Consider the following 22,524-nt stretch of genomic DNA (forward strand, 5'->3'; position numbering starts at 1 on the left):
CCACCCCCTTTGGGTCCTCCCTAAGAAGGGCCTGAAACCCTCTCTTCCCAGTCCAAAACCCCATAGAGTCTCTGAGGAGCCTCGCTGAGGATACATTGTCCATATACCTCCCCAGGAAGCTCCTCACCTCATCGTCTTTCACGTGGGGGTTAAACATTATAATTGTTACCACCCGGAAGTTACTCTTTGCCAGGTTCGTCACTTCATAATGGCTCAACGGCCTAGTCTTGCTTAAATCTTCAGCTTTCTTCAATATTTCTCCATGCTTCTCCTCACTATGAAATGTCACGTCAAAAGCCCTCTCCATAGGATTTTCTTGTAGGCACAAAACTTCCTTTACCTCGAGCTTCAGTAACCCCATCAATATGTTTCTTCCGAAAACCTCTCTCCCGATAGGCTCCATGTCTTTCTCCCTCCATGCGAACCTCATTGCATTAGTTAAACCAATTCCTTGTACCGATTTATTGAAACTATTTCTCGCCATTTCTAAAACAACAAAACCAACCCGTTCCAACAACGAAACAAACTCTCCCAAAGGAAGCCACAAGCAAACCAAAAATACCGCCTTGTAACCGATACCTTCCCACAATCTACCTCATCGCCTTCCTACTTCGACCTTTTGACTCAGCGAGCTCTGGGGCACCTCGGTACCAAGCTTGATCTGAGCCAAAAGGCCGAGAAGCGATAACCCACAAATGGAACCCTGCACCCGCCGGGCACCCGGGGGTCTCGGCAGACTTTGGCGGTTGGTTGGTTTGGCAAAAGGTGGCGGCTCCTCCTCCCCCCCCCACCCACCCACCCACCCACCCAACCTTTCCCTGGCGACAGACAGGCGGGTGTTTTTTATTTTATTTTTTAAAGTCGCTAATTCGTCTTTAAGTCACTAGCTCTTTACGCCTAGTGCGACGACTATTTGTTCAAAGCCCGGCAAATACGCCAGTCGTCGGGCTTGAACTCAATTGCCCTTAGCGACTACTTGGGAGTGAGTGGAAAAATACACCCACCGCTACGATTCTAAGTCAAACGCATGAGCAAAAAGTCTCTGCATCATCTCTGTCAATTTCTCTTGAAACAAGATATAGCGGGCTCTGCCAGAAGCAAAGCCCTTCCAAAAATACGTTGAACTCATGAGTGTTCCTCTCCACGGAAGTCTTTAGTAAAAGGCGAAAGGCTTGTGCGTAATGAAGAGAAACCAGAGTCGTATGGAAGTCAGAGGTCGGGGCCCGAGACACACACACTGTGCACTCTAGGCCGGTAACTCGCGGGTGGTCACCCAACCCACTCTGCCAACTTTTCGAGGGCTGTGTGTGGGTAAAAAGTCACAGACAGACAGACAGACAGACAGACAGACAGACAGACAGACACTCACTCACTATCCTGGCCAACGTTTTTTTTTTTTTTTTTTTTTTTTTTTTTTTTTTTTTAAGTAAAATGGCGGGAAACGGGGGAACCCATGAAAAGCGCTTCGCCCTACTTTCACTTTGGATCTTTCTTCTTTTTCCTTGCTAGCTTTGTCTCTTTCTTTTTTATCCTTGACAACGGGAGAATGCACCGTTCCCGGAGGTACTGCAATACCGGGTCGATGCGTGGAGCGGACGGAGCAAGCCCCATTTCCGACTCCCTGTTCGAAAAATCCATTTAATATGTAGTCCCCCGATGGGGGACGTATCAGATATTAAACTGATAAGAACAGATTTTTTTTTTTTTTTTTTTTTTTTATTAAAAAAAAACCAACTCAAATCTTCCAATTTACATAATTACAAATTATATATCTTTAACCAACACAATACATTCTATTACCATCCAAAATCAACTCAAATCTTTCAAATTACACAATTTCCAAACTAAAATTCTCTAACTAACAAAAACCATCCAAAAACTTAACCAATATCTCAACCAAATCAAATAACATCTAGGTGAAACCTCCTCCCCCCACCTCCCCTCTCCCATCTACCCTCCAACCCCAAAGTGTTCCTCAGGGCCATCTCCCTGTCCCTGACTCCCTCCCTTCATTTCCCCCCAATTGTCAACTGTCAACCTGCTCCTTCAAAGGTGCCAAGGACGAAAAGGAAGAGAGGAAAGCAGAAACACCCGAAGGTCCTGCCACCTCTCCCTCCCCCCTTCCCTCCCCACCACCTCTCCCCCTACCCACAGTCTCTACCTTTTTCTTCTTCTTCGTTTTTTTAATATGCTCCAAAGAACCACTTTTCTCCCTTGCCCTATCCCTCTCCACATACAAACCCTGCTTCCTCATCTCCTCCCCAAACACCCTATCATATCTAACAAGCTCCATCCTATAATCCCTATTCCCCATCATCCTAACCTCCATCTTACACCTCTCCAAGTTCCGACTAGTTTCCTCCTTCCCCCAATTATCTATCGACCTTTTCCCTTCCTCCATCTCCAACATTCTCCCATATACTAACCTTTTTTGCTCCTCCACCCTCCTCTCTTCTACCCTACCTTCCTCTATCCCCTTCCCCTTCCTTTTCCCTCTTTTTCCCTCCTCTTCCCCTTCCCCCTCTCCTTCTGTCCCTGCCCTACCCTCCTGATCTCCAGACAGAAGCTTTTCCCTAACCACCTTCTCAAATTCTCTCTTCACCCTCTCTAATTCCCCTTCCCCCCAACCCTTTACCGGTCCCTTCTTCTCTATCCTCTCCCTCATCATTCGAAGGAGTTCTTTTTTCTGTCCCATGTCCAATTCCTCCACTTCTACTTCCTTTCTCTCCTCTCCCTCTGTCCCCTCCCCCTCTCCTTCCATCTCGCCCGCCCCCCCTTCTATCCCATCCACCCCTACCCTATCCGCCTCCTCGAATAACCCCTTCTCCCTCATCACCTCTCCATATTTTTTTTTTTTCTAAATTTTCACGCCACCTCTTAAACTCCCCTGCCTCCATACCCTCAGCCTTTCTGTGTAAAATTTGAACCTCTTGAGCTTTTTCCCCCTCCCTCCATCCCCCTGGCCCTTTCTCTTCCACCAGCTCCATCATTCCCCCATACATTACTCTTTTTATCTCCTCAGTCCTTTTTCTCCTAACTAGTTCCTCCTCTATCCTCTCCCTCTCCCCCATCCCTCCTTCCATCTCGTCCTCCTCTTCTTCCGTCTCCCCCGTCTCTTCTTCCATCCCGACCTCCTCTCCTTCCATCTCCACCTCCTCTCCCTCTGTCCCAGCCCCCTCTCCTTCTGTCCCGGCTATCTCTCGTTCCGTCCCGGCCACCTCTCTTTCTGTCCCATCCACCACTCCTTCTGTCTCGGCCTCCACTCCTTCTGTCTCAGCCACCACTCCTTCTGTCCCAGCTCTCTTCTCCTCTTCCTCCTCTTCTCTGTCAGACTCCTTTGGTGCAGTTTTTCCCCTTCTGCCACCACCTTCTTCCCGCTCCTCTTCTCTTCTACCCCCATCCCCCGCTCTCGCTCCCCCCCCAGCTGCAGACGCGTATGACCTGCGCCTAGCCGGGCAGTCTCGCCACAGGTGCTCCACCGAGCCACACCCGTGACACGCCTTAGGCTCACTACAGTCCCTCGCCTCGTGCTCGACCGACCCACAGTACCTGCACTTCTTTCCGCTGCACGAGGCCGAGGTATGACCATAGGCCATACAACGCCTGCAGAATGGAGGCTGACGGGCATAGAATAATGTTCCCCTGTCAGCCCCCAGAGAGAACATAGCCGGAGGATGGAGGTATCCTCCCAGACCTCCTGGATCCTCCCTCAGAAGAGCCTGGAAACCTCTCCTCCCCGTCCAAAACCCAAGAGAGTCCTTGAGGTACCTTGCTGAGGATATATTGTCCATGTATCTCCCAAGAAAACTCCTCACCTCCTCGTCCTTCACGTAGGGGTTATACATGGTAACCGTTACCACCCTGAAATTAACCTTGGCCAAATTTGTCACTATATATTGACACATGGGCATTGTCTTCTCCATTTCTCTGGCTTTCCTCAATGTTTCCCCATGCTTTCCCTCTGTGAAAAATGTCACATCGAAAGCAACCTCCGATGGGTTTTCCAGGAAGCAATACACATCCTTTACCCCCAAACTGAGCGCTCCCATCAACAGGGATCTTCCGAAAGTATCCCTTCCAGCCGGCTCCAATCCCTTCTCCTTCCACGCAAATCTTAAGGTGTTGGCAATCCCCATACCAGGCACCGACTTCTGCTCTGCTTTCTGTGCCATCTTCTCACCAGAAAAAAATGCACTTCTCTACAAAAAAAACCTCTAATGCTCCTTTTCCAATTCAATAAAGCTCACAATAAATACCTCTTCAATAGAATCCCAATGATTCCTATCAAAAATTACCGCCCTCCTATCTCCGACCTTCTGACTAAGCGAGCTCTGGGGCACCTCGGTACCAAGCTTGATCTTAGCCAAAAGGCCGAGAAGCGATAACCCACAAATGGAACCCTGCACCCGCCGGGCACCCGGGGGTCTCGGCAGACTTTGGCGGTTGGTTGGTTTGGCAAAAGGTGGCGGCTCCTCCTCCCCCCCCCACCCACCCACCCACCCACCCAACCTTTCCCTGGCGACAGACAGGCGGGTGTTTTTTATTTTATTTTTTAAAGTCGCTAATTCGTCTTTAAGTCACTAGCTCTTTACGCCTAGTGCGACGACTATTTGTTCAAAGCCCGGCAAATACGCCAGTCGTCGGGCTTGAACTCAATTGCCCTTAGCGACTACTTGGGAGTGAGTGGAAAAATACACCCACCGCTACGATTCTAAGTCAAACGCATGAGCAAAAAGTCTCTGCATCATCTCTGTCAATTTCTCTTGAAACAAGATATAGCGGGCTCTGCCAGAAGCAAAGCCCTTCCAAAAATACGTTGAACTCATGAGTGTTCCTCTCCACGGAAGTCTTTAGTAAAAGGCGAAAGGCTTGTGCGTAATGAAGAGAAACCAGAGTCGTATGGAAGTCAGAGGTCGGGGCCCGAGACACACACACTGTGCACTCTAGGCCGGTAACTCGCGGGTGGTCACCCAACCCACTCTGCCAACTTTTCGAGGGCTGTGTGTGGGTAAAAAGTCACAGACAGACAGACAGACAGACAGACAGACAGACAGACAGACACTCACTCACTATCCTGGCCAACGTTTTTTTTTTTTTTTTTTTTTTTTTTTTTTTTTTTTTAAGTAAAATGGCGGGAAACGGGGGAACCCATGAAAAGCGCTTCGCCCTACTTTCACTTTGGATCTTTCTTCTTTTTCCTTGCTAGCTTTGTCTCTTTCTTTTTTATCCTTGACAACGGGAGAATGCACCGTTCCCGGAGGTACTGCAATACCGGGTCGATGCGTGGAGCGGACGGAGCAAGCCCCATTTCCGACTCCCTGTTCGAAAAATCCATTTAATATGTAGTCCCCCGATGGGGGACGTATCAGATATTAAACTGATAAGAACAGATTTTTTTTTTTTTTTTTTTTTTTATTAAAAAAAAACCAACTCAAATCTCCCAATTTACATAATTACAAATTATATATCTTTAACCAACACAATACATTCTATTACCATCCAAAATCAACTCAAATCTTTCAAATTACACAATTTCCAAACTAAAATTCTCTAACTAACAAAAACCATCCAAAAACTTAACCAATATCTCAACCAAATCAAATAACATCTAGGTGAAACCTCCTCCCCCCACCTCCCCTCTCCCATCTACCCTCCAACCCCAAAGTGTTCCTCAGGGCCATCTCCCTGTCCCTGACTCCCTCCCTTCATTTCCCCCCAATTGTCAACTGTCAACCTGCTCCTTCAAAGGTGCCAAGGACGAAAAGGAAGAGAGGAAAGCAGAAACACCCGAAGGTCCTGCCACCTCTCCCTCCCCCCTTCCCTCCCCACCACCTCTCCCCCTACCCACAGTCTCTACCTTTTTCTTCTTCTTCGTTTTTCTAATATGCTCCAAAGAACCACTTTTCTCCCTTGCCCTATCCCTCTCCACATACAAACCCTGCTTCCTCATCTCCTCCCCAAACACCCTATCATATCTAACAAGCTCCATCCTATAATCCCTATTCCCCATCATCCTAACCTCCATCTTACACCTCTCCAAGTTCCGACTAGTTTCCTCCTTCCCCCAATTATCTATCGACCTTTTCCCTTCCTCCATCTCCAACATTCTCCCATATACTAACCTTTTTTGCTCCTCCACCCTCCTCTCTTCTACCCTACCTTCCTCTATCCCCTTCCCCTTCCTTTTCCCTCTTTTTCCCTCCTCTTCCCCTTCCCCCTCTCCTTCTGTCCCTGCCCTACCCTCCTGATCTCCAGACAGAAGCTTTTCCCTAACCACCTTCTCAAATTCTCTCTTCACCCTCTCAAATTCCCCTTCCCTCCAACCCTTTACCGGCCCCTTCTTCTCTATCCTCTCCCTCATCATTCGAAGGAGTTCCTCTTTCCTTCCCATGTCCAATTCCTCCACTTCTACTTCCTTTCTCTCCTCTCCCTCTGTCCCCTCCCCCTCTCCTTCCATCTCGCCCGCCCCCCCTTCTATCCCATCCACCCCTACCCTATCCGCCTCCTCGAATAACCCCTTCTCCCTCATCACCTCTCCATATTTTTTTTTTTTCTAAATTTTCACGCCACCTCTTAAACTCCCCTGCCTCCATACCCTCAGCCTTTCTGTGTAAAATTTGAACCTCTTGAGCTTTTTCCCCCTCCCTCCATCCCCCTGGCCCTTTCTCTTCCACCAGCTCCATCATTCCCCCATACATTACTCTTTTTATCTCCTCAGTCCTTTTTCTCCTAACTAGTTCCTCCTCTATCCTCTCCCTCTCCCCCATCCCTCCTTCCATCTCGTCCTCCTCTTCTTCCGTCTCCCCCGTCTCTTCTTCCATCCCGACCTCCTCTCCTTCCATCTCCACCTCCTCTCCCTCTGTCCCAGCCCCCTCTCCTTCTGTCCCATCCTCCTCTCCTTCTTTCCCGTCCCTCTTCTTCTCTTTCTCCTCTTCTCTCTCTGGCTCCTTCGGTGCAGTTCCTCCTCCTCTGCCACCATCTCCTGCGCGCTCCTCTCCTCTTCTACCCCCATCCCCCGCTCTCGCTCCCCCCCCAGCTGCAGACGCGTATGACCTCTGCCTGGCAGGGCAGTCACGCCACAGGTGTGCTACTGAGTCACACCCGTGACATGCCTTCGGCTTGACACACTCCCTCGCCTCGTGCTCGCCCGACCCACAGTACCTGCACTTCTTCTCACTGCATGATGCTAAAGTATGGCCATAGGCCATACAACGCCTGCAATACGGGGGCTGACGTGCGTAATGCAACGTCCCCCTGTCAGCCCCCAGGGAGAACATCGCCGGAGGATGGAGGTAACCACCCACCCCCTTTGGGTCCTCCCTAAGAAGGGCCTGAAACCCTCTCTTCCCAGTCCAAAACCCCATAGAGTCTCTGAGGAGCCTCGCTGAGGATACATTGTCCATATACCTCCCCAGGAAGCTCCTCACCTCATCGTCTTTCACGTGGGGGTTAAACATTATAATTGTCACCACCCGGAAATTACTCTTTGCCAGGTTCGTCACTTCATAATGGCTCAACGGCCTAGTCTTGCTTAAATCTTCAGCTTTCTTCAATATTTCTCCATGCTTCTCCTCACTATGAAATGTCACGTCAAAAGCCCTCTCCATAGGATTTTCTTGTAGGCACAAAACTTCCTTTACCTCGAGCTTCAGTAACCCCATCAATATGTTTCTTCCGAAAACCTCTCTCCCGATAGGCTCCATGTCTTTCTCCCTCCATGCGAACCTCATTGCATTAGTTAAACCAATTCCTTGTACCGATTTATTGAAACTATTTCTCGCCATTTCTAAAACAACAAAACCAACCCGTTCCAACAACGAAACAAACTCTCCCAAAGGAAGCCACAAGCAAACCAAAAATACCGCCTTGTAACCGATACCTTCCCACAATCTACCTCATCGCCTTCCTACTTCGACCTTTTGACTCAGCGAGCTCTGGGGCACCTCGGTACCAAGCTTGATCTGAGCCAAAAGGCCGAGAAGCGATAACCCACAAATGGAACCCTGCACCCGTCGGGCACCCGGGGGTCTCGGCAGACTTTGGCGGTTGGTTGGTTTGGCAAAAGGTGGCGGCTCCTCCTCCCCCCCCCACCCACCCACCCACCCACCCAACCTTTCCCTGGCGACAGACAGGCGGGTGTTTTTTATTTTATTTTTTAAAGTCGCTAATTCGTCTTTAAGTCACTAGCTCTTTACGCCTAGTGCGACGACTATTTGTTCAAAGCCCGGCAAATACGCCAGTCGTCGGGCTTGAACTCAATTGCCCTTAGCGACTACTTGGGAGTGAGTGGAAAAATACACCCACCGCTACGATTCTAAGTCAAACGCATGAGCAAAAAGTCTCTGCATCATCTCTGTCAATTTCTCTTGAAACAAGATATAGCGGGCTCTGCCAGAAGCAAAGCCCTTCCAAAAATACGTTGAACTCATGAGTGTTCCTCTCCACGGAAGTCTTTAGTAAAAGGCGAAAGGCTTGTGCGTAATGAAGAGAAACCAGAGTCGTATGGAAGTCAGAGGTCGGGGCCCGAGACACACACACTGTGCACTCTAGGCCGGTAACTCGCGGGTGGTCACCCAACCCACTCTGCCAACTTTTCGAGGGCTGTGTGTGGGTAAAAAGTCACAGACAGACAGACAGACAGACAGACAGACAGACAGACAGACACTCACTCACTATCCTGGCCAACGTTTTTTTTTTTTTTTTTTTTTTTTTTTTTTTTTTTTTAAGTAAAATGGCGGGAAACGGGGGAACCCATGAAAAGCGCTTCGCCCTACTTTCACTTTGGATCTTTCTTCTTTTTCCTTGCTAGCTTTGTCTCTTTCTTTTTTATCCTTGACAACGGGAGAATGCACCGTTCCCGGAGGTACTGCAATACCGGGTCGATGCGTGGAGCGGACGGAGCAAGCCCCATTTCCGACTCCCTGTTCGAAAAATCCATTTAATATGTAGTCCCCCGATGGGGGACGTATCAGATATTAAACTGATAAGAACAGATTTTTTTTTTTTTTTTTTTTTTTTATTAAAAAAAAACCAACTCAAATCTCCCAATTTACATAATTACAAATTATATATCTTTAACCAACACAATACATTCTATTACCATCCAAAATCAACTCAAATCTTTCAAATTACACAATTTCCAAACTAAAATTCTCTAACTAACAAAAACCATCCAAAACTTAAACAATATCTAAACCAAATCAAATAACATCTAGGTGAAACCTCCTCCCCCCACCTCTCCTTTCCCATCTACTCATCAACCCGATATTGTCACTCAGGGCCATCTCCCGGCACCTGACTCCCTCCCTTCATTTCCCCCCAATTGTCAACTGTCAACCTGCTCCTTCAAAGGTGCCAAGGACGAAAAGGAAGAGAGGAAAGCAGAAACACCCGAAGGTCCTGCCACCTCTCCCTCCCCCCTTCCCTCCCCACCACCTCTCCCCCTACCCACAGTCTCTACCTTTTTCTTCTTCTTCGTTTTTCTAATATGCTCCAAAGAACCACTTTTCTCCCTTGCCCTATCCCTCTCCACATACAAACCCTGCTTCCTCATCTCCTCCCCAAACACCCTATCATATCTAACAAGCTCCATCCTATAATCCCTATTCCCCATCATCCTAACCTCCATCTTACACCTCTCCAAGTTCCGACTAGTTTCCTCCTTCCCCCAATTATCTATCGACCTTTTCCCTTCCTCCATCTCCAACATTCTCCCATATACTAACCTTTTTTGCTCCTCCACCCTCCTCTCTTCTACCCTACCTTCCTCTATCCCCTTCCCCTTCCTTTTCCCTCTTTTTCCCTCCTCTTCCCCTTCCCCCTCTCCTTCTGTCCCTGCCCTACCCTCCTGATCTCCAGACAGAAGCTTTTCCCTAACCACCTTCTCAAATTCTCTCTTCACCCTCTCAAATTCCCCTTCCCTCCAACCCTTTACCGGCCCCTTCTTCTCTATCCTCTCCCTCATCATTCGAAGGAGTTCTTTTTTCTGTCCCATGTCCAATTCCTCCACTTCTACTTCCTTTCTCTCCTCTCCCTCTGTCCCCTCCCCCTCTCCTTCCATCTCGCCCGCCCCCCCTTCTATCCCATCCACCCCTACCCTATCCGCCTCCTCGAATAACCCCTTCTCCCTCATCACCTCTCCATATTTTTTTTTTTTCTAAATTTTCACGCCACCTCTTAAACTCCCCTGCCTCCATACCCTCAGCCTTTCTGTGTAAAATTTGAACCTCTTGAGCTTTTTCCCCCTCCCTCCATCCCCCTGGCCCTTTCTCTTCCACCAGCTCCATCATTCCCCCATACATTACTCTTTTTATCTCCTCAGTCCTTTTTCTCCTAACTAGTTCCTCCTCTATCCTCTCCCTCTCCCCCATCCCTCCTTCCATCTCGTCCTCCTCTTCTTCCGTCTCCCCCGTCTCTTCTTCCATCCCGACCTCCTCTCCTTCCATCTCCACCTCCTCTCCCTCTGTCCCAGCCCCCTCTCCTTCTGTCCCATCCTCCTCTCCTTCTTTCTCGTCCCTCTTCTTCTCTTTCTCCTCTTCTCTCTCTGGCTCCTTCGGTGTAGTTCCTCCTCCTCTGTCTCCATCTCCTGCGCGCTCCTCTCCTCTTCTACCCCCATCCCCCGCTCTCGCTCCCCCCCCAGCTGCAGACGCGTATGACCTCTGCCTGGCAGGGCAGTCACGCCACAGGTGTGCTACTGAGTCACACCCGTGACATGCCTTCGGCTTGACACACTCCCTCGCCTCGTGCTCGCCCGACCCACAGTACCTGCACTTCTTCTCACTGCATGATGCTAAGGTATGGCCGTAGGCCATACAACGCCTGCAATACGGGGGCTGACGTGCGTAATGCAACGTCCCCCTGTCAGCCCCCAGGGAGAACATCGCCGGAGGATGGAGGTAACCACCCACCCCCTTTGGGTCCTCCCTAAGAAGGGCCTGAAACCCTCTCTTCCCAGTCCAAAACCCCATAGAGTCTCTGAGGAGCCTCGCTGAGGATACATTGTCCATATACCTCCCCAGGAAGCTCCTCACCTCATCGTCTTTCACGTGGGGGTTAAACATTATAATTGTCACCACCCGGAAATTACTCTTTGCCAGGTTCGTCACTTCATAATGGCTCAACGGCCTAGTCTTGCTTAAATCTTCAGCTTTCTTCAATATTTCTCCATGCTTCTCCTCACTATGAAATGTCACGTCAAAAGCCCTCTCCATAGGATTTTCTTGTAGGCACAAAACTTCCTTTACCTCGAGCTTCAGTAACCCCATCAATATGTTTCTTCCGAAAACCTCTCTCCCGATAGGCTCCATGTCTTTCTCCCTCCATGCGAACCTCATTGCATTAGTTAAACCAATTCCTTGTACCGATTTATTGAAACTATTTCTCGCCATTTCTAAAACAACAAAACCAACCCGTTCCAACAACGAAACAAACTCTCCCAAAGGAAGCCACAAGCAAACCAAAAATACCGCCTTGTAACCGATACCTTCCCACAATCTACCTCATCGCCTTCCTACTTCGACCTTTTGACTCAGCGAGCTCTGGGGCACCTCGGTACCAAGCTTGATCTGAGCCAAAAGGCCGAGAAGCGATAACCCACAAATGGAACCCTGCACCCGCCGGGCACCCGGGGGTCTCGGCAGACTTTGGCGGTTGGTTGGTTTGGCAAAAGGTGGCGGCTCCTCCTCCCCCCCCCACCCACCCACCCACCCACCCAACCTTTCCCTGGCGACAGACAGGCGGGTGTTTTTTATTTTATTTTTTAAAGTCGCTAATTCGTCTTTAAGTCACTAGCTCTTTACGCCTAGTGCGACGACTATTTGTTCAAAGCCCGGCAAATACGCCAGTCGTCGGGCTTGAACTCAATTGCCCTTAGCGACTACTTGGGAGTGAGTGGAAAAATACACCCACCGCTACGATTCTAAGTCAAACGCATGAGCAAAAAGTCTCTGCATCATCTCTGTCAATTTCTCTTGAAACAAGATATAGCGGGCTCTGCCAGAAGCAAAGCCCTTCCAAAAATACGTTGAACTCATGAGTGTTCCTCTCCACGGAAGTCTTTAGTAAAAGGCGAAAGGCTTGTGCGTAATGAAGAGAAACCAGAGTCGTATGGAAGTCAGAGGTCGGGGCCCGAGACACACACACTGTGCACTCTAGGCCGGTAACTCGCGGGTGGTCACCCAACCCACTCTGCCAACTTTTCGAGGGCTGTGTGTGGGTAAAAAGTCACAGACAGACAGACAGACAGACAGACAGACAGACAGACAGACACTCACTCACTATCCTGGCCAACGTTTTTTTTTTTTTTTTTTTTTTTTTTTTTTTTTTTTTTTAAGTAAAATGGCGGGAAACGGGGGAACCCATGAAAAGCGCTTCGCCCTACTTTCACTTTGGATCTTTCTTCTTTTTCCTTGCTAGCTTTGTCTCTTTCTTTTTTATCCTTGACAACGGGAGAATGCACCGTTCCCGGAGGTACTGCAATACCGGGTCGATGCGTGGAGCGGACGGAGCAAGCCCCATTTCCGACTCCCTGTTCGAAAAATCCATTTAATATGTAGTCCCCCGATGGGGGACGTATCAGATATTAAACTGATAAGAACAGATTTTTTTTTTTTTTTTTTTTTTTATTAAAAAAAAACCAACTCAAATCTCCCAATTTACATAATTACAAATTATATATCTTTAACCAACACAATACCTTCTATTACCATCCAAAATCAACTCAAATCTTTCAGATTACACAATTTCCAAACTAAAATTCTCTAACTAACAAAAACCATCCAAAAACTTAACCAATATCTCAACCAAATCAAATAACATCTAGGTGAAACCTCCTCCCCCCACCTCCCCTCTCCCATCTACCCTCCAACCCCAAAGTGTTCCTCAGGGCCATCTCCCTGTCCCTGACTCCCTCCCTTCATTTCCCCCCAATTGTCAACTGTCAACCTGCTCCTTCAAAGGTGCCAAGGACGAAAAGGAAGAGAGGAAAGCAGAAACACCCGAAGGTCCTGCCACCTCTCCCTCCCCCCTTCCCTCCCCACCACCTCTCCCCCTACCCACAGTCTCTACCTTTTTCTTCTTCTTCGTTTTTTTAATATGCTCCAAAGAACCACTTTTCTCCCTTGCCCTATCCCTCTCCACATACAAACCCTGCTTCCTCATCTCCTCCCCAAACACCCTATCATATCTAACAAGCTCCATCCTATAATCCCTATTCCCCATCATCCTAACCTCCATCTTACACCTCTCCAAGTTCCGACTAGTTTCCTCCTTCCCCCAATTATCTATCGACCTTTTCCCTTCCTCCATCTCCAACATTCTCCCATATACTAACCTTTTTTGCTCCTCCACCCTCCTCTCTTCTACCCTACCTTCCTCTATCCCCTTCCCCTTCCTTTTCCCTCTTTTTCCCTCCTCTTCCCCTTCCCCCTCTCCTTCTGTCCCTGCCCTACCCTCCTGATCTCCAGACAGAAGCTTTTCCCTAACCACCTTCTCAAATTCTCTCTTCACCCTCTCAAATTCCCCTTCCCTCCAACCCTTTACCGGCCCCTTCTTCTCTATCCTCTCCCTCATCATTCGAAGGAGTTCCTCTTTCCTTCCCATGTCCAATTCCTCCACTTCTACTTCCTTTCTCTCCTCTCCCTCTGTCCCCTCCCCCTCTCCTTCCATCTCGCCCGCCCCCCCTTCTATCCCATCCACCCCTACCCTATCCGCCTCCTCGAATAACCCCTTCTCCCTCATCACCTCTCCATATTTTTTTTTTTTCTAAATTTTCACGCCACCTCTTAAACTCCCCTGCCTCCATACCCTCAGCCTTTCTGTGTAAAATTTGAACCTCTTGAGCTTTTTCCCCCTCCCTCCATCCCCCTGGCCCTTTCTCTTCCACCAGCTCCATCATTCCCCCATACATTACTCTTTTTATCTCCTCAGTCCTTTTTCTCCTAACTAGTTCCTCCTCTATCCTCTCCCTCTCCCCCATCCCTCCTTCCATCTCGTCCTCCTCTTCTTCCGTCTCCCCCGTCTCTTCTTCCATCCCGACCTCCTCTCCTTCCATCTCCACCTCCTCTCCCTCTGTCCCAGCCCCCTCTCCTTCTGTCCCGGCTATCTCTCGTTCCGTCCCGGCCACCTCTCTTTCTGTCCCATCCACCACTCCTTCTGTCTCGGCCTCCACTCCTTCTGTCTCAGCCACCACTCCTTCTGTCCCAGCTCTCTTCTCCTCTTCCTCCTCTTCTCTGTCAGACTCCTTTGGTGCAGTTTTTCCCCTTCTGCCACCACCTTCTTCCCGCTCCTCTTCTCTTCTACCCCCATCCCCCGCTCTCGCTCCCCCCCCAGCTGCAGACGCGTATGACCTGCGCCTAGCCGGGCAGTCTCGCCACAGGTGCTCCACCGAGCCACACCCGTGACACGCCTTAGGCTCACTACAGTCCCTCGCCTCGTGCTCGACCGACCCACAGTACCTGCACTTCTTTCCGCTGCACGAGGCCGAGGTATGACCATAGGCCATACAACGCCTGCAGAATGGAGGCTGACGGGCATAGAATAATGTTCCCCTGTCAGCCCCCAGAGAGAACATAGCCGGAGGATGGAGGTATCCTCCCAGACCTCCTGGATCCTCCCTCAGAAGAGCCTGGAAACCTCTCCTCCCCGTCCAAAACCCAAGAGAGTCCTTGAGGTACCTTGCTGAGGATATATTGTCCATGTATCTCCCAAGAAAACTCCTCACCTCCTCGTCCTTCACGTAGGGGTTATACATGGTAACCGTTACCACCCTGAAATTAACCTTGGCCAAATTTGTCACTATATATTGACACATGGGCATTGTCTTCTCCATTTCTCTGGCTTTCCTCAATGTTTCCCCATGCTTTCCCTCTGTGAAAAATGTCACATCGAAAGCAACCTCCGATGGGTTTTCCAGGAAGCAATACACATCCTTTACCCCCAAACTGAGCGCTCCCATCAACAGGGATCTTCCGAAAGTATCCCTTCCAGCCGGCTCCAATCCCTTCTCCTTCCACGCAAATCTTAAGGTGTTGGCAATCCCCATACCAGGCACCGACTTCTGCTCTGCTTTCTGTGCCATCTTCTCACCAGAAAAAAATGCACTTCTCTACAAAAAAAACCTCTAATGCTCCTTTTCCAATTCAATAAAGCTCACAATAAATACCTCTTCAATAGAATCCCAATGATTCCTATCAAAAATTACCGCCCTCCTATCTCCGACCTTCTGACTAAGCGAGCTCTGGGGCACCTCGGTACCAAGCTTGATCTTAGCCAAAAGGCCGAGAAGCGATAACCCACAAATGGAACCCTGCACCCGCCGGGCACCCGGGGGTCTCGGCAGACTTTGGCGGTTGGTTGGTTTGGCAAAAGGTGGCGGCTCCTCCTCCCCCCCCCACCCACCCACCCACCCACCCAACCTTTCCCTGGCGACAGACAGGCGGGTGTTTTTTATTTTATTTTTTAAAGTCGCTAATTCGTCTTTAAGTCACTAGCTCTTTACGCCTAGTGCGACGACTATTTGTTCAAAGCCCGGCAAATACGCCAGTCGTCGGGCTTGAACTCAATTGCCCTTAGCGACTACTTGGGAGTGAGTGGAAAAATACACCCACCGCTACGATTCTAAGTCAAACGCATGAGCAAAAAGTCTCTGCATCATCTCTGTCAATTTCTCTTGAAACAAGATATAGCGGGCTCTGCCAGAAGCAAAGCCCTTCCAAAAATACGTTGAACTCATGAGTGTTCCTCTCCACGGAAGTCTTTAGTAAAAGGCGAAAGGCTTGTGCGTAATGAAGAGAAACCAGAGTCGTATGGAAGTCAGAGGTCGGGGCCCGAGACACACACACTGTGCACTCTAGGCCGGTAACTCGCGGGTGGTCACCCAACCCACTCTGCCAACTTTTCGAGGGCTGTGTGTGGGTAAAAAGTCACAGACAGACAGACAGACAGACAGACAGACAGACAGACAGACAGACACTCACTCACTATCCTGGCCAACGTTTTTTTTTTTTTTTTTTTTTTTTTTTTTTTTTTTTTAAGTAAAATGGCGGGAAACGGGGGAACCCATGAAAAGCGCTTCGCCCTACTTTCACTTTGGATCTTTCTTCTTTTTCCTTGCTAGCTTTGTCTCTTTCTTTTTTATCCTTGACAACGGGAGAATGCACCGTTCCCGGAGGTACTGCAATACCGGGTCGATGCGTGGAGCGGACGGAGCAAGCCCCATTTCCGACTCCCTGTTCGAAAAATCCATTTAATATGTAGTCCCCCGATGGGGGACGTATCAGATATTAAACTGATAAGAACAGATTTTTTTTTTTAGAAAAAATAATTTATTACCTTCTATACCATTCATTTTTACAAAATCATATTTAGCAATCAAAATCATATAATGGCATTCTTTACAATCTATTTACAAAATTAATCAACAAACCAAACCCTTCAGGGGAGCATCATCCCTCCCCGTCATACCTAACCAATACCTTTCCCTATCTCCCTGTCCCTAATCTATACCCTTACATCTCTAAATTAATCCCAGCCCTAAACCCCCTTTCCACCTCTCCCGAGCAGCATGCTGCCCCCACTTCCTCTCCTCCCTCTTCATCCTCCCCCTCAAGTCTCCTTCCACCCTCCTCACTATCCCTTCCACCCCCCAATCTTTCCCTGTCTTAACCAAGTTCTGCCTGGCTTCCCACAGCCCCCGCTTAAAGAGACTCATGAGAAGCCAGAGCAGAAACCTATCCCTATCCTTCCCCCTCGCTTTCCCTACACCTCTCTCTAACCTAGCCCACGTCAACACAAAATCCCCTCTTATCATTCCTAACACCCGTGCCCTAGCCCATACTACTCCGGCAAAGCGCACAGTCTCCTCCCTGCCACGAGGATCTTGGACAGGTGGGGGATCGCGCCAAACTATGCCGGTATATGATTGAACGACCGGCAAGCACTTGTGGAGGCTCAACCAATTCAGGTCCTTGAGCCTGTTGTCCAGGCCCCGCGCCTGCACTCCCTCCCAGACCTCCTCCGAGACGCCCACTACAGGCGCCGGACTCCCTGTCCGTCTGACCTCCTCGTACAGGTGCCTGTGGTCTAAACCTACTCGGGCGACTTCAACCTCGGGGTGCGCACGCAACCACTTGGCCGCATGGCCAAAGTGCCACGGCAGCTGTTCCGCCCGAGGACCCGTGTTAGACCACACCATTACGCTTCTCGCCTGATACGAGAAGAACACCCGCAGGAGGTAACCGGACGGGTGTATTACCGGCTGAGCAAGCTCCGTCAACAAAAAATGTACAAAAATTGTGTCGAGCTTGTGGGGGAGATGTGGTACCCCCCTACCTCCCTCCCCGATGGAGCAGAGAGTGCGTGCCCTGGCAACCCACATGAACTGAAACACCAACCTCACCAGAGGCCTCCTCAGACAAGCCGGCATTGGGTAGATGTACGCCAAATACAAAAGAGACGGCAATACATCCACCTTGAGAACCAGGACCTTGCCTATAAAGGACAAAGACCTAGCCCTCCACATCGCTAGCTTCCTCTGTACCACTGCGATACCCATGTTCCAGTTCAGCGTCGCTGAGCCGGAGGTCTCAAAATGGACCCCGAGAATCCTCAGGGCGCCGTTACAGAGAGAACCCCCCGGGCACATCCGTCCTCCCGCGCCATCTTCCGAAATACTTAACAGAAGACTTTGCATGATTCAGAACCGCTCCCGACGCTCGGGTGAAGTCCCCAATTATGGCAAGGGACCTTGTCAGGCACGAGTCCTTGCAAAGCAGCAAGGAAGTGTCGTCGGCGTACTGCGTCATCTTAACACGCAGCCCGCCACTCCCAGGGATCAGTAAGCCCTCCACCCCTGTGTCTGCCCTTATGGCAGCCCCCAGAGGCTCCATGTACAGAACGAAGAGGAGAGCCGAGAGCGGGCACCCCTGCCTGACCCCTGAAGAGAGGTCAAAAACATCACCCATGTGACTGTTTACACTTACCCGGCACCCCGCTCCGATATATAATGTACGGATCCATCCTATAAACTTCTCCCCAAACCCTAAACTACCTAACACTCTGAAAAGAAAGGATCTATTCACGCGATCAAAAGCTTTCGCCTGATCAAGCGCTGCTACCATTAAAGGCAGACCTCTATCTTCTACCCAAGCGATGGAGTCCCTGATCAACTGTAGGTTCCATCTAATAGAGCGTCCCTCTACCCCGCACGTCTGATCCTCATGGACGACGTAGGGAAGGGCTGTGCGCAAACGGTCTGCTAAGACCTTTGCTAGCAGCTTATAATCTACACACAGCATGGTCAACGGCCGCCAGTTGCCGAGGTCAGTTGCTTCCCCCTTCTTATAAAGAAGTGACAGCACACCAACCGCCATTGATCCCCCCGGGACCCCCGTCTCAAGGATGGCTTTCAAGACTTCGAGGACTACCGGTCCAAGAATACCCCAAAACTTGAGGTAAAACTCAGCCGGCAGCCCATCCATCCCAGGCACCTTCCCTTTTCCCATCCTCCTAAGGGCACTCTCAACCTCTTCTAGGGAGATCTGAGCCTCCATCACGTCTCTAATGTCCTCCGGCAAACGCCGGGACAGGTGTTCTAAAAACACATTTCCCTGCTCTACATCTATTTCCCTCTCCTTAAAAAACCCCCGGAAATGTTCAGTTGTCACCCTGACCATTTCCTCCGGTCTTCTAACTATACTTCCATTTTCTTCCCTAACCCCATGCATTACCTTCCTACTCTGTCTAGCCCTAACCGACTTAAAGAACATAGCGGAACAAGTCTCATTATGTTCTAAAAAGCCATTATGCACCCGCTCTAGGAAAACTCGAGCTTTCCGCTCCTGTAGCTCCCTGAGCTGCGCCTTCAAGGCTGCGGTTCTCTCCCAGTCAATCGACCCTCCGAGGTTGCCTGCCTCGTATTCGAGTTCGATTAACCTTTGGATACGATCCACCTCCCTCCTTTCCTCCCTTTTCTTCCTCCTACAATACCCTATTATAAAGGCCCTAATCCTTACCTTAACTAAATCCCACCACTCTAACACCCCCTCACACATGGACCAAGCCCCCGAAAGAAACCAAAAAAGGCGTCAACGAAAGCTTGCTCCTCCAGCACATCCCGATCTAACTTCCAGTACCCCCTACCGAAGAGGCAGACTGGCGACCCCACCTGCAGGAGCACCCCGTCATGGTCCGAAAAGAAAACAGGCAACAAACGCCCAGACAACTGACCCAATGACCTGGATAAAAAAATATAGTCGAGCCTCCGCGCAACCCCCCTGGAGTTGCGCCATGTAGGACCGACCATTGTCGGAGCAGTGTGCAGGCCACCATCAACCAGTCCATGGCAAGCCATTAGCCCGGTGATGGCGCCTGCACTACTATCCCCCCCTACCCCTAACTCTATATTAAAATCCCCCCCTATCACTAAATACCTATTTGTGATACACAGGGGCGCCAGACAGTCCACCATCTCCCTCCTGTCTGCCGCCACCTGTGGCCCATACACCACCACTAATCTAAATTTACAATCCCTTATTGTGACATCCACCCCCAAAACCCTCCCCTGCATTGTCACATATGAACCCTCCACCTTTACCTCCCTGTGCCCACACAAAATCCCTACCCCTGTTGAGTGCACCCCTCCTATACCCCATACCGATTCCCCCTTTTCCCACTCCCTCCTAAATCTACACACATCCCCTCCATCCCTCAGGTGAACCTCCTGTAAAAAACAAAAATCAAACCCCACACCTTCCAAAAAACTAAAAACCGTCCTCCTTTTAACAAATTCCCTTAAACCCCTTACATTTAAACTAACAAAAGTAAAATTAGACCCCATTTATAGCAATACAACTGACACACCAATACTTCACACCAAAACCCAGAACAGAAAAACCAAAACAGGAGACTCACCCGATGCTCCCCTTTTCCTCCATCTTGTTTCCCCAGGATCCACCACCCGTGTCTGACTCCCCCACCGTCAAATCCAACACTTCCCCCTTACTACTGGCCGGGGATAACACGTTCCCACACAGGTATTCTGTATTTCCCTCTATCAGTGCCAGCACCTGGCGATCCAGCTCCTCCAACGATGTGAAACAAGACGAAGGAGAGGGAGCCCACGAAGGACCTACCACTTCCCCCCCCCCCTCACTTCCACTCTTCCTCTCACTGTCCACAGTTTCCACCTTTTTCTTCCTCTTCTTCTTTTGTAATGTCCCCACGAGGCCTCTCTCCCCTACCTCCTCCACTCTCTCCCCCTCCTCTACCCCCTTCTCCTTCCTTTTCTCCCCTTTTCCCTCCTTCCCCTCCTCTCCCTCTCCCTCTGCCCCGACCTCCTCTCCGTCCATCTCCGCCATCACTCCTTCCATCCCGGCCTCCTCTCCTTCCATTTCAGCCATCCCTCCTTCCATCCTGGCCACCTCTCCTTCTGTCCCGTCCACCATTCCTTCTGTTCCAGCCCCCACTCCTTCTGTCCCGTCCACCACTCCTTCTGTCCCAGCCACCACTCCTTCTGTCCCGGCCCTCTTCTCCTCTTTCTCCTCTTCTCTTTCTGGTTTCCTTGGTGCAGCTCCTCCCTCTCTGCCTCCACCTTCTGCGCGCTCTTCTCCTCTTTTTCCCCCATCCCCCGCTCTCGCTCCCCCCCCAGCTGCAGACGCGTATGACCTCTTCCTAGCCGGGCAGTCTCTCCATAGGTGCTCCACCGAGCCACACCCGTGACAAGCCTTTGGCTCGACACAGTCCCTTGCCTCGTGCTCTATTGATCCACATATCCTGCACTTCCTTGTACTGCACGAAGCGAGAATGTGACCATAGGCCATACATCGCCTGCAGAACGGGGGCTGACGCGCATAAAACAACGTCCCCCTGTCAGCCCCCAGGGAGAACATGGCTGGGGGATGAAGGTACCCCCCAATTCCCTTAGGGTCCTCTCTTAGGAGGGCCTGATAACCTCTCCTCCCATTCCAAAATCCTAATGCATCCTTGAGGAGCCTTACTGTGGAGATACTATCCATATATCTCCCCAGAAAGGCCCTCACCTCTTCATCCTTAACGTAGGGGTTGTACATATTGATGGTTACAACCCGAAAATTGTTCATCGCCAGGCTCTTCACCTCATACAGGCACATCGGCCTCGTATCTCCCACCGCTCTCACTTTTTTAAGGATCTCATCGTGCTTGCACTCCGTGTAGAAGGCCACATCAAATGTCCCATCCAGAGAGTTGCCTTGAAGGCAAAACACGTCCTTTACTGTCAGCTTCAGCATTCCAATAAGGATTGTTCTCCCAAACGTCTCCCTTCCAAATGGCTCCACATCCTTTTCCCTCCACGCAAAACGCAGGGTATTTGCCAGTCCGATCCCCGGGACCGACCCATTCGATGACCTCTGCGCCATCTCCGCAAAGAGATCGACACTCTCCTCCCGAAAAAATCCAAACACAAATTTGAGAAAATGATATGATCAAAAATAATCAAACCCTTTTTCCGCCCTCCTATCTACGACCTTTTGACTCAGCGAGCTCTGGGGCACCTCGGTACCAAGCTTGATCTGAGCCAAAAGGCCGAGAAGCGATAACCCACAAATGGAACCCTGCACCCGCCGGGCACCCGGGGGTCTCGGCAGACTTTGGCGGTTGGTTGGTTTGGCAAAAGGTGGCGGCTCCTCCTCCCCCCCCCACCCACCCACCCACCCACCCAACCTTTCCCTGGCGACAGACAGGCGGGTGTTTTTTATTTTATTTTTTAAAGTCGCTAATTCGTCTTTAAGTCACTAGCTCTTTACGCCTAGTGCGACGACTATTTGTTCAAAGCCCGGCAAATACGCCAGTCGTCGGGCTTGAACTCAATTGCCCTTAGCGACTACTTGGGAGTGAGTGGAAAAATACACCCACCGCTACGATTCTAAGTCAAACGCATGAGCAAAAAGTCTCTGCATCATCTCTGTCAATTTCTCTTGAAACAAGATATAGCGGGCTCTGCCAGAAGCAAAGCCCTTCCAAAAATACGTTGAACTCATGAGTGTTCCTCTCCACGGAAGTCTTTAGTAAAAGGCGAAAGGCTTGTGCGTAATGAAGAGAAACCAGAGTCGTATGGAAGTCAGAGGTCGGGGCCCGAGACACACACACTGTGCACTCTAGGCCGGTAACTCGCGGGTGGTCACCCAACCCACTCTGCCAACTTTTCGAGGGCTGTGTGTGGGTAAAAAGTCACAGACAGACAGACAGACAGACAGACAGACAGACAGACAGACACTCACTCACTATCCTGGCCAACGTTTTTTTTTTTTTTTTTTTTTTTAAGTAAAATGGCGGGAAACGGGGGAACCCATGAAAAGCGCTTCGCCCTACTTTCACTTTGGATCTTTCTTCTTTTTCCTTGCTAGCTTTGTCTCTTTCTTTTTTATCCTTGACAACGGGAGAATGCACCGTTCCCGGAGGTACTGCAATACCGGGTCGATGCGTGGAGCGGACGGAGCAAGCCCCATTTCCGACTCCCTGTTCGAAAAATCCATTTAATATGTAGTCCCC

General features: G+C 50.0%; 11 non-coding genes and 1 pseudogene across 11 annotated transcripts in view; all 12 read right to left on the reverse strand.

Moving 5' to 3' along the window:
* Positions 1–1,084: 1,084 nt before the first annotated feature.
* On the reverse strand, positions 1,085–1,201 carry LOC120026546. The gene has a single exon (XR_005473120.1). It is a non-coding gene; the product is annotated as a U5 spliceosomal RNA (small nuclear RNA).
* A 340-nt stretch (positions 1,202–1,541) lies between these two features.
* LOC120026661 lies at positions 1,542–1,730 on the reverse strand. Its single transcript, XR_005473219.1, has one exon. It is a non-coding gene; the product is annotated as a U2 spliceosomal RNA (small nuclear RNA).
* A 3,051-nt stretch (positions 1,731–4,781) lies between these two features.
* Positions 4,782–4,898, reverse strand: LOC120026547. The gene has a single exon (XR_005473121.1). It is a non-coding gene; the product is annotated as a U5 spliceosomal RNA (small nuclear RNA).
* A 340-nt stretch (positions 4,899–5,238) lies between these two features.
* On the reverse strand, positions 5,239–5,430 carry LOC120026658. Its single transcript, XR_005473216.1, has one exon. It is a non-coding gene; the product is annotated as a U2 spliceosomal RNA (small nuclear RNA).
* A 2,954-nt stretch (positions 5,431–8,384) lies between these two features.
* Positions 8,385–8,501, reverse strand: LOC120026548. The gene has a single exon (XR_005473122.1). It is a non-coding gene; the product is annotated as a U5 spliceosomal RNA (small nuclear RNA).
* A 340-nt stretch (positions 8,502–8,841) lies between these two features.
* On the reverse strand, positions 8,842–9,030 carry LOC120026514. The gene has a single exon (XR_005473094.1). It is a non-coding gene; the product is annotated as a U2 spliceosomal RNA (small nuclear RNA).
* Positions 9,031–11,987: 2,957 nt separating this feature from the next.
* Positions 11,988–12,104, reverse strand: LOC120026549. The gene has a single exon (XR_005473123.1). It is a non-coding gene; the product is annotated as a U5 spliceosomal RNA (small nuclear RNA).
* A 342-nt stretch (positions 12,105–12,446) lies between these two features.
* LOC120026659 lies at positions 12,447–12,638 on the reverse strand. Its single transcript, XR_005473217.1, has one exon. It is a non-coding gene; the product is annotated as a U2 spliceosomal RNA (small nuclear RNA).
* Positions 12,639–15,685: 3,047 nt separating this feature from the next.
* Positions 15,686–15,802, reverse strand: LOC120026550. Its single transcript, XR_005473124.1, has one exon. It is a non-coding gene; the product is annotated as a U5 spliceosomal RNA (small nuclear RNA).
* Positions 15,803–16,146: 344 nt separating this feature from the next.
* LOC120026649 lies at positions 16,147–16,322 on the reverse strand (annotated as a pseudogene).
* A 5,646-nt stretch (positions 16,323–21,968) lies between these two features.
* Positions 21,969–22,085, reverse strand: LOC120026551. Its single transcript, XR_005473125.1, has one exon. It is a non-coding gene; the product is annotated as a U5 spliceosomal RNA (small nuclear RNA).
* Positions 22,086–22,411: 326 nt separating this feature from the next.
* The window catches only part of LOC120026613, a 191-nt gene continuing 78 nt past the window's right edge, over positions 22,412–22,524 (reverse strand). The window contains exon 1 of the small nuclear RNA XR_005473184.1: positions 22,412–22,524. This exon is cut by the window's right edge and continues 78 nt beyond it. This is a non-coding gene — a small nuclear RNA (U2 spliceosomal RNA).

This window comes from Salvelinus namaycush, chromosome 31 (assembly GCF_016432855.1).
Source record: "Salvelinus namaycush isolate Seneca chromosome 31, SaNama_1.0, whole genome shotgun sequence".
Taxonomy (NCBI): domain Eukaryota; kingdom Metazoa; phylum Chordata; class Actinopteri; order Salmoniformes; family Salmonidae; genus Salvelinus; species Salvelinus namaycush.